Raw genomic sequence first — 6,606 nt, forward strand, 5'->3', positions numbered from 1 at the left:
TCGACTTAGGAGGGGTAACATTTACTATTCCCACTCCAATCTGTGCAACAATATGTCAAGTGTTGAACTTCTTGGAGGGGTGTTATTTATTACTCTCACTCCCGTCAGAGCAAAAGTAAGGAAAGCGTTGGACTTTGGAGTGGTAAAATATACTATTCCTACTTCAGTCTGTGCAACAGTAGGGAATGCGTTGGATTTTGGAGGGGTGAACTGTACTATTCCCACTTCGGTCAGCAGAACAGTAGGGAAAGTGTTGGACTTAGTAGGGGTATAATTTACTATTCCCACTCCAGTCTCTGCAACAGTAGAGGGGTAAAATGTACTATTCCTACTGCAAACAGTGCAACAATAGGGAAAGTGCTGGACTAAAGACAAATTCAATTTACTATTCTCACTTCAAACAGGGCACAGGAGGGAAAGAACTGCATTTCGGAGGGGTAACATGTACTATTCCCACTCCAGTGTGGGCAACAGAAGGGAAAGCGCTGAATTTCAGAGTGGTGAAATTTACTATTTACACTCCATTCAGTGCAACAGTAGGGAAAGTGTTGGACTATGTAGGGGTAACATTTACTATTCACACTCCAGTCTGTGCAACAGTAGAGAAAGCATTGGATTTCAGAAGGGTGGAATTTACTTTTCCCACTCCTACAGTGCGACAGTAGGGAAAGTGTTGAATTGCAAAGAGGTTCATTTTACAATTCCTACTTCAGTCTAATAAAGAGTAGGGAAAGTCACTTCAAATACATTACATATATAAGTAAAACCCCAAATGTAAAATAAATATGAAACTCTTAATTTAATTTAAAAATGATTAATTAACATACAATAATTGTGTAGTAAAAAAACAATTGACAATTTCGATTCAATAAAATAATTATCAATTAATAAATAATTATGATTCAATTATTAATCAATTCGCTTTTCACCATATACACTTAAAATCCTAGCAACCCAAAACTAAAGTATAACTTACAAAACAAGTATTCCATAATTTACATATTCAAAGTCAATTAAATAATTAATTAACAATTGTCATAGTCATAGTATCTTATTTAGCACGCATATCACCTGGGGGTCTCATAGCACTAGCCAAAATCATAGAAGGGACGGAGAGACATGGCAGAAGAGGAATTATAAGAAGAGCCAGGTTTGTAGTCTTTTCCGAAACTGTATTTACAACAAGGGGTGGTGAGGGACAGAGTCTCTGAATTAAGCAGAATACTCTCACCCAGTCAAGAGATCAGGGCTAGATCCAACACCGTTTTTTAGCTCACTGCACCATCCCAGTTTCAGAACCTGGCTGTATGCAAATTAGTCTGTTCCTGTCCCAGTGCATGATGGGAACAGGGCAAACCAAACTACAAAAGCCAATTCTTACACTGGGAAGGAAACAAGCTTCCGGGGACCGGTTTCTGGCATTACAGCCGTCTTCGGCCCGGCTTGCTTGAATCCTGATGGTGCAATGAGCAAGGGACTCATGTCTGAGTATACCCTTCCACGCTTAGGGTGGACAAAAATATTTACAACAAGGGGTGGTGAGGGACAGAGTCTCTGAATTAAGCAGAATACTCTCACCCAGTCAAGAGATCAGGGCTAGATCCAACACCGTTTTTTAGCTCACTGCACCATCCCAGTTTCAGAACCTGGCTGTATGCAAATTAGTCTGTTCCTGTCCCAGTGCATGATGGGAACAGGGCAAACCAAACTACAAAAGCCAATTCTTACACTGGGAAGGAAACAAGCTTCCGGGGACCGGTTTCTGGCATTACAGCCGTCTTCGGCCCGGCTTGCTTGAATCCTGATGGTGCAATGAGCAAGGGACTCATGTCTGAGTATACCCTTCCACGCTTAGGGTGGACAAAAATATTTACAACAAGGGGTGGTGAGGGACAGAGTCTCTGAATTAAGCAGAATACTCTCACCCAGTCAAGAGATCAGGGCTAGATCCAACACCGTTTTTTAGCTCACTGCACCATCCCAGTTTCAGAACCTGGCTGTATGCAAATTAGTCTGTTCCTGTCCCAGTGCATGATGGGAACAGGGCAAACCAAACTACAAAAGCCAATTCTTACACTGGGAAGGAAACAAGCTTCCGGGGACCGGTTTCTGGCATTACAGCCGTCTTCGGCCCGGCTTGCTTGAATCCTGATGGTGCAATGAGCAAGGGACTCATGTCTGAGTATACCCTTCCACGCTTAGGGTGGACAAAAATATTTACAACAAGGGGTGGTGAGGGACAGAGTCTCTGAATTAAGCAGAATACTCTCACCCAGTCAAGAGATCAGGGCTAGATCCAACACCGTTTTTTAGCTCACTGCACCATCCCAGTTTCAGAACCTGGCTGTATGCAAATTAGTCTGTTCCTGTCCCAGTGCATGATGGGAACAGGGCAAACCAAACTACAAAAGCCAATTCTTACACTGGGAAGGAAACAAGCTTCCGGGGACCGGTTTCTGGCATTACAGCCGTCTTCGGCCCGGCTTGCTTGAATCCTGATGGAGCAATGAGCAAGGGACTCATGTCTGAGTATACCCTTCCACGCTTAGGGTGGACAAAAATATTTACAACAAGGGGTGGTGAGGGACAGAGTCTCTGAATTAAGCAGAATACTCTCACCCAGTCAAGAGATCAGGGCTAGATCCAACACCGTTTTTTAGCTCACTGCACCATCCCAGTTTCAGAACCTGGCTGTATGCAAATTAGTCTGTTCCTGTCCCAGTGCATGATGGGAACAGGGCAAACCAAACTACAAAAGCCAATTCTTACACTGGGAAGGAAACAAGCTTCCGGGGACCGGTTTCTGGCATTATAGCCGTCTTCGGCCCGGCTTGCTTGAATCCTGATGGTGCAATGAGCAAGGGACTCATGTCTGAGTATACCCTTCCACGCTTAGGGTGGACAAAAATATTTACAACAAGGGGTGGTGAGGGACAGAGTCTCTGAATTAAGCAGAATACTCTCACCCAGTCAAGAGATCAGGGCTAGATCCAACACCGTTTTTTAGCTCACTGCACCATCCCAGTTTCAGAACCTGGCTGTATGCAAATTAGTCTGTTCCTGTCCCAGTGCATGATGGGAACAGGGCAAACCAAACTACAAAAGCCAATTCTTACACTGGGAAGGAAACAAGCTTCCGGGGACCGGTTTCTGGCATTACAGCCGTCTTCGGCCCGGCTTGCTTGAATCCTGATGGTGCAATGAGCAAGGGACTCATGTCTGAGTATACCCTTCCACGCTTAGGGTGGACAAAAATATTTACAACAAGGGGTGGTGAGGGACAGAGTCTCTGAATTAAGCAGAATACTCTCACCCAGTCAAGAGATCAGGGCTAGATCCAACACCGTTTTTTAGCTCACTACACCATCCCAGTTTCAGAACCTGGCTGTATGCAAATTAGTCTGTTCCTGTCCCAGTGCATGATGGGAACAGGGCAAACCAAACTACAAAAGCCAATTCTTACACTGGGAAGGAAACAAGCTTCCGGGGACCGGTTTCTGGCATTACAGCCGTCTTCGGCCCGGCTTGCTTGAATCCTGATGGTGCAATGAGCAAGGGACTCATGTCTGAGTATACCCTTCCACGCTTAGGGTGGACAAAAATATTTACAACAAGGGGTGGTGAGGGACAGAGTCTCTGAATTAAGCAGAATACTCTCACCCAGTCAAGAGATCAGGGCTAGATCCAACACCGTTTTTTAGCTCACTGCACCATCCCAGTTTCAGAACCTGGCTGTATGCAAATTAGTCTGTTCCTGTCCCAGTGCATGATGGGAACAGGGCAAACCAAACTACAAACGCCAATTCTTACACTGGGAAGGAAACAAGCTTCCGGGGACCATCAGGATTCAAGCAAGCCGGGCCGAAGATGGCTGTAATGCCAGAAACCGGTCCCCGGAAGCTTGTTTCCTTTCCAGTAAAGAATTGGCTTGGTAGTTTGGTCTGCCCTGTTCCCATGATGCACTGGGCCAGGGTCAGACTAATTTGCATGTAGCCAGGTTCTGAGCTGGGATGGTGCAGTGAGCTAAAAAACGGTGATGGATCAAGCCCTGATCTTTTGACTTGGTAGGAGTGTTCTGCTTAATTCAGATACTCTGTCCATCACCACCCCCTTTATGAATCGTTTTGGCCACCACAAGTGTGGAAGGGTATGCTCAGATGTGAGTCCCTTGCTCACTGCACCATCAGGATTCAAGCAAGCCGGGCCGAAGACGGCTGTAATGCCAGAAACCGGTCCCCGGAAGCTTGTTTCCTTTCCAGTAAAGAATTGGCTTGGTAGTTTGGTCTGCCCTGTTCCCATGATGCACTGGGCCAGGGTCAGACTAATTTGCATGTAGCCAGGTTCTGAGCTGGGATGGTGCAGTGAGCTAAAAAACGGTGATGGATCAAGCCCTGATCTTTTGACTTGGTAGGAGTGTTCTGCTTAATTCAGATACTCTGTCCATCACCACCCCCTTTATGAATCGTTTTGGCCACCACAAGTGTGGAAGGGTATGCTCAGATGTGAGTCCCTTGCTCACTGCACCATCAGGATTCAAGCAAGCCGGGCCGAAGACGGCTGTAATGCCAGAAACCGGTCCCCGGAAGCTTGTTTCCTTTCCAGTAAAGAATTGGCTTGGTAGTTTGGTCTGCCCTGTTCCCATGATGCACTGGGCCAGGGTCAGACTAATTTGCATGTAGCCAGGTTCTGAGCTGGGATGGTGCAGTGAGCTAAAAAACGGTGATGGATCAAGCCCTGATCTTTTGACTTGGTAGGAGTGCTCTGCTTAATTCAGATACTCTGTCCATCACCACCCCCTTTATGAATCGTTTTGGCCACCACAAGTGTGGAAGGGTATGCTCAGATGTGAGTCCCTTGCTCACTGCACCATCAGGATTCAAGCAAGCCGGGCCGAAGACGGCTGTAATGCCAGAAACCGGTCCCCGGAAGCTTGTTTCCTTTCCAGTAAAGAATTGGCTTGGTAGTTTGGTCTGCCCTGTTCCCATGATGCACTGGGCCAGGGTCAGACTAATTTGCATGTAGCCAGGTTCTGAGCTGGGATGGTGCAGTGAGCTAAAAAACGGTGATGGATCAAGCCCTGATCTTTTGACTTGGTAGGAGTGTTCTGCTTAATTCAGATACTCTGTCCATCACCACCCCCTTTATGAATCTTTTCCGAAACTGACTCTGGTCAGTAACCATACGCAACTGGGGAGGAAGTGTGTTCCACAAAGTAGGGGCGAGATGTGAGAAGGATCTGCTGCCATTCCTGGCAGTATGAATCCTAAGAGGAGTGAGGAGATGTTTAGTTCCTGACCTGAGGGTTCTGTTAGGTAGGTCCCACTTGATTTTGTTTGCCAGGTAACTTGGCCGGTTCCCGTGAATGGCTTTGTGTACAAGACAGATGATCTTGAAACTGATTTGATTCCTGATGGGGAGCCAGCGGAGGGCTCTCAAACTGGGAGCCGACGGTGACTGTGATGGTAGATTTAGTGCTAGTCTGGTGGCAGTGTTCTGTAGCACTTGAAGTTTGGTAAGAAGCTCTTCATTGATGAAAGCCATCAGGGCGTTCCCGTAATCGGGTCGACTGATAATGAGACCCTGCACAAGCGGTATTCTTGATCCATTGGGATCCATTGGAAGACCTTCCGTTGGCTTCGCATTAGTCCATGGCAAATGTCTGTTACAAGGTTCACATGGTCTTTCATGGACAGTTTGTTATCGATCATCACACATAGGTTACGAACCACAGGTTTCGGGGAAGGACAGGGGCCAAAGTTCTGAGGCCACCAGTTGCTGGACCAGAATTCATGGGCCTTCCTGAAGTGGATAATCTCCGTCTTACTGGCGTTGAGCTGAAGGTGGTTGGTTTGCATCCAGGTACTGATATGGGCCATGCAGTTTGTAAATGTAAGTTTAGTGTCTGATGGGACTGAGGAAATGGTGATCAATAGTTGAGTGTCGTCTGCATGCAACACTGTGTCGAAACCATGGGATCTGATCACCGTGGCCAGTATTACCACATAAAGATTAAAAAGCGTGGGACTCAAGATAGATCCCTGGGGTACTCCCTTATCAACCATCCGGCTTTGAGAGACTAAGGTACCGATTTGAACAGACAATTAAGTTATTACTTATTTATCTTCCCAGTCTAAACCTTACAAACCTAGAAGCTAATTTGCACTTATCCCAATCCACCGACTCATTTTATGGTGCTCTTCTCCCTTTTTAAAAAAAATGTTTTCTTATCACTTCGTCAGTTCTACAAGAATGTTTTTCATCTTTACTGTTTTTACCTGCAATATTTATGTTAAAGATACTTTATTATTTGTGTTATGATTTATAAAAGTGCCTGTCTTGTTGTATTGGCTAGTACCTGAAATAAACAGTATTTGATTGATTGAACTTAACACCTGTGAGATGAGCAATCTACTCCAGCATGTTTTCTTTTCTCCCGATATCATTTTCCCTCATATAAACTAGTAGGTTGAATATTTCATTTTCTTCTACTTATTGTTCTAACTTGGCGGAGAGTAGTGGGCTACCACTGGGACTCCCTTCTCCTCATGGCTCCAACCGGGTCATGACACAACGTCTACACTTGCTCCTGTTCACTTCAATGTTCCT

This window comes from Lissotriton helveticus, chromosome 3_1, assembly GCF_964261635.1.
Source record: "Lissotriton helveticus chromosome 3_1, aLisHel1.1, whole genome shotgun sequence".
Lineage (NCBI taxonomy): Eukaryota > Metazoa > Chordata > Amphibia > Caudata > Salamandridae > Lissotriton > Lissotriton helveticus.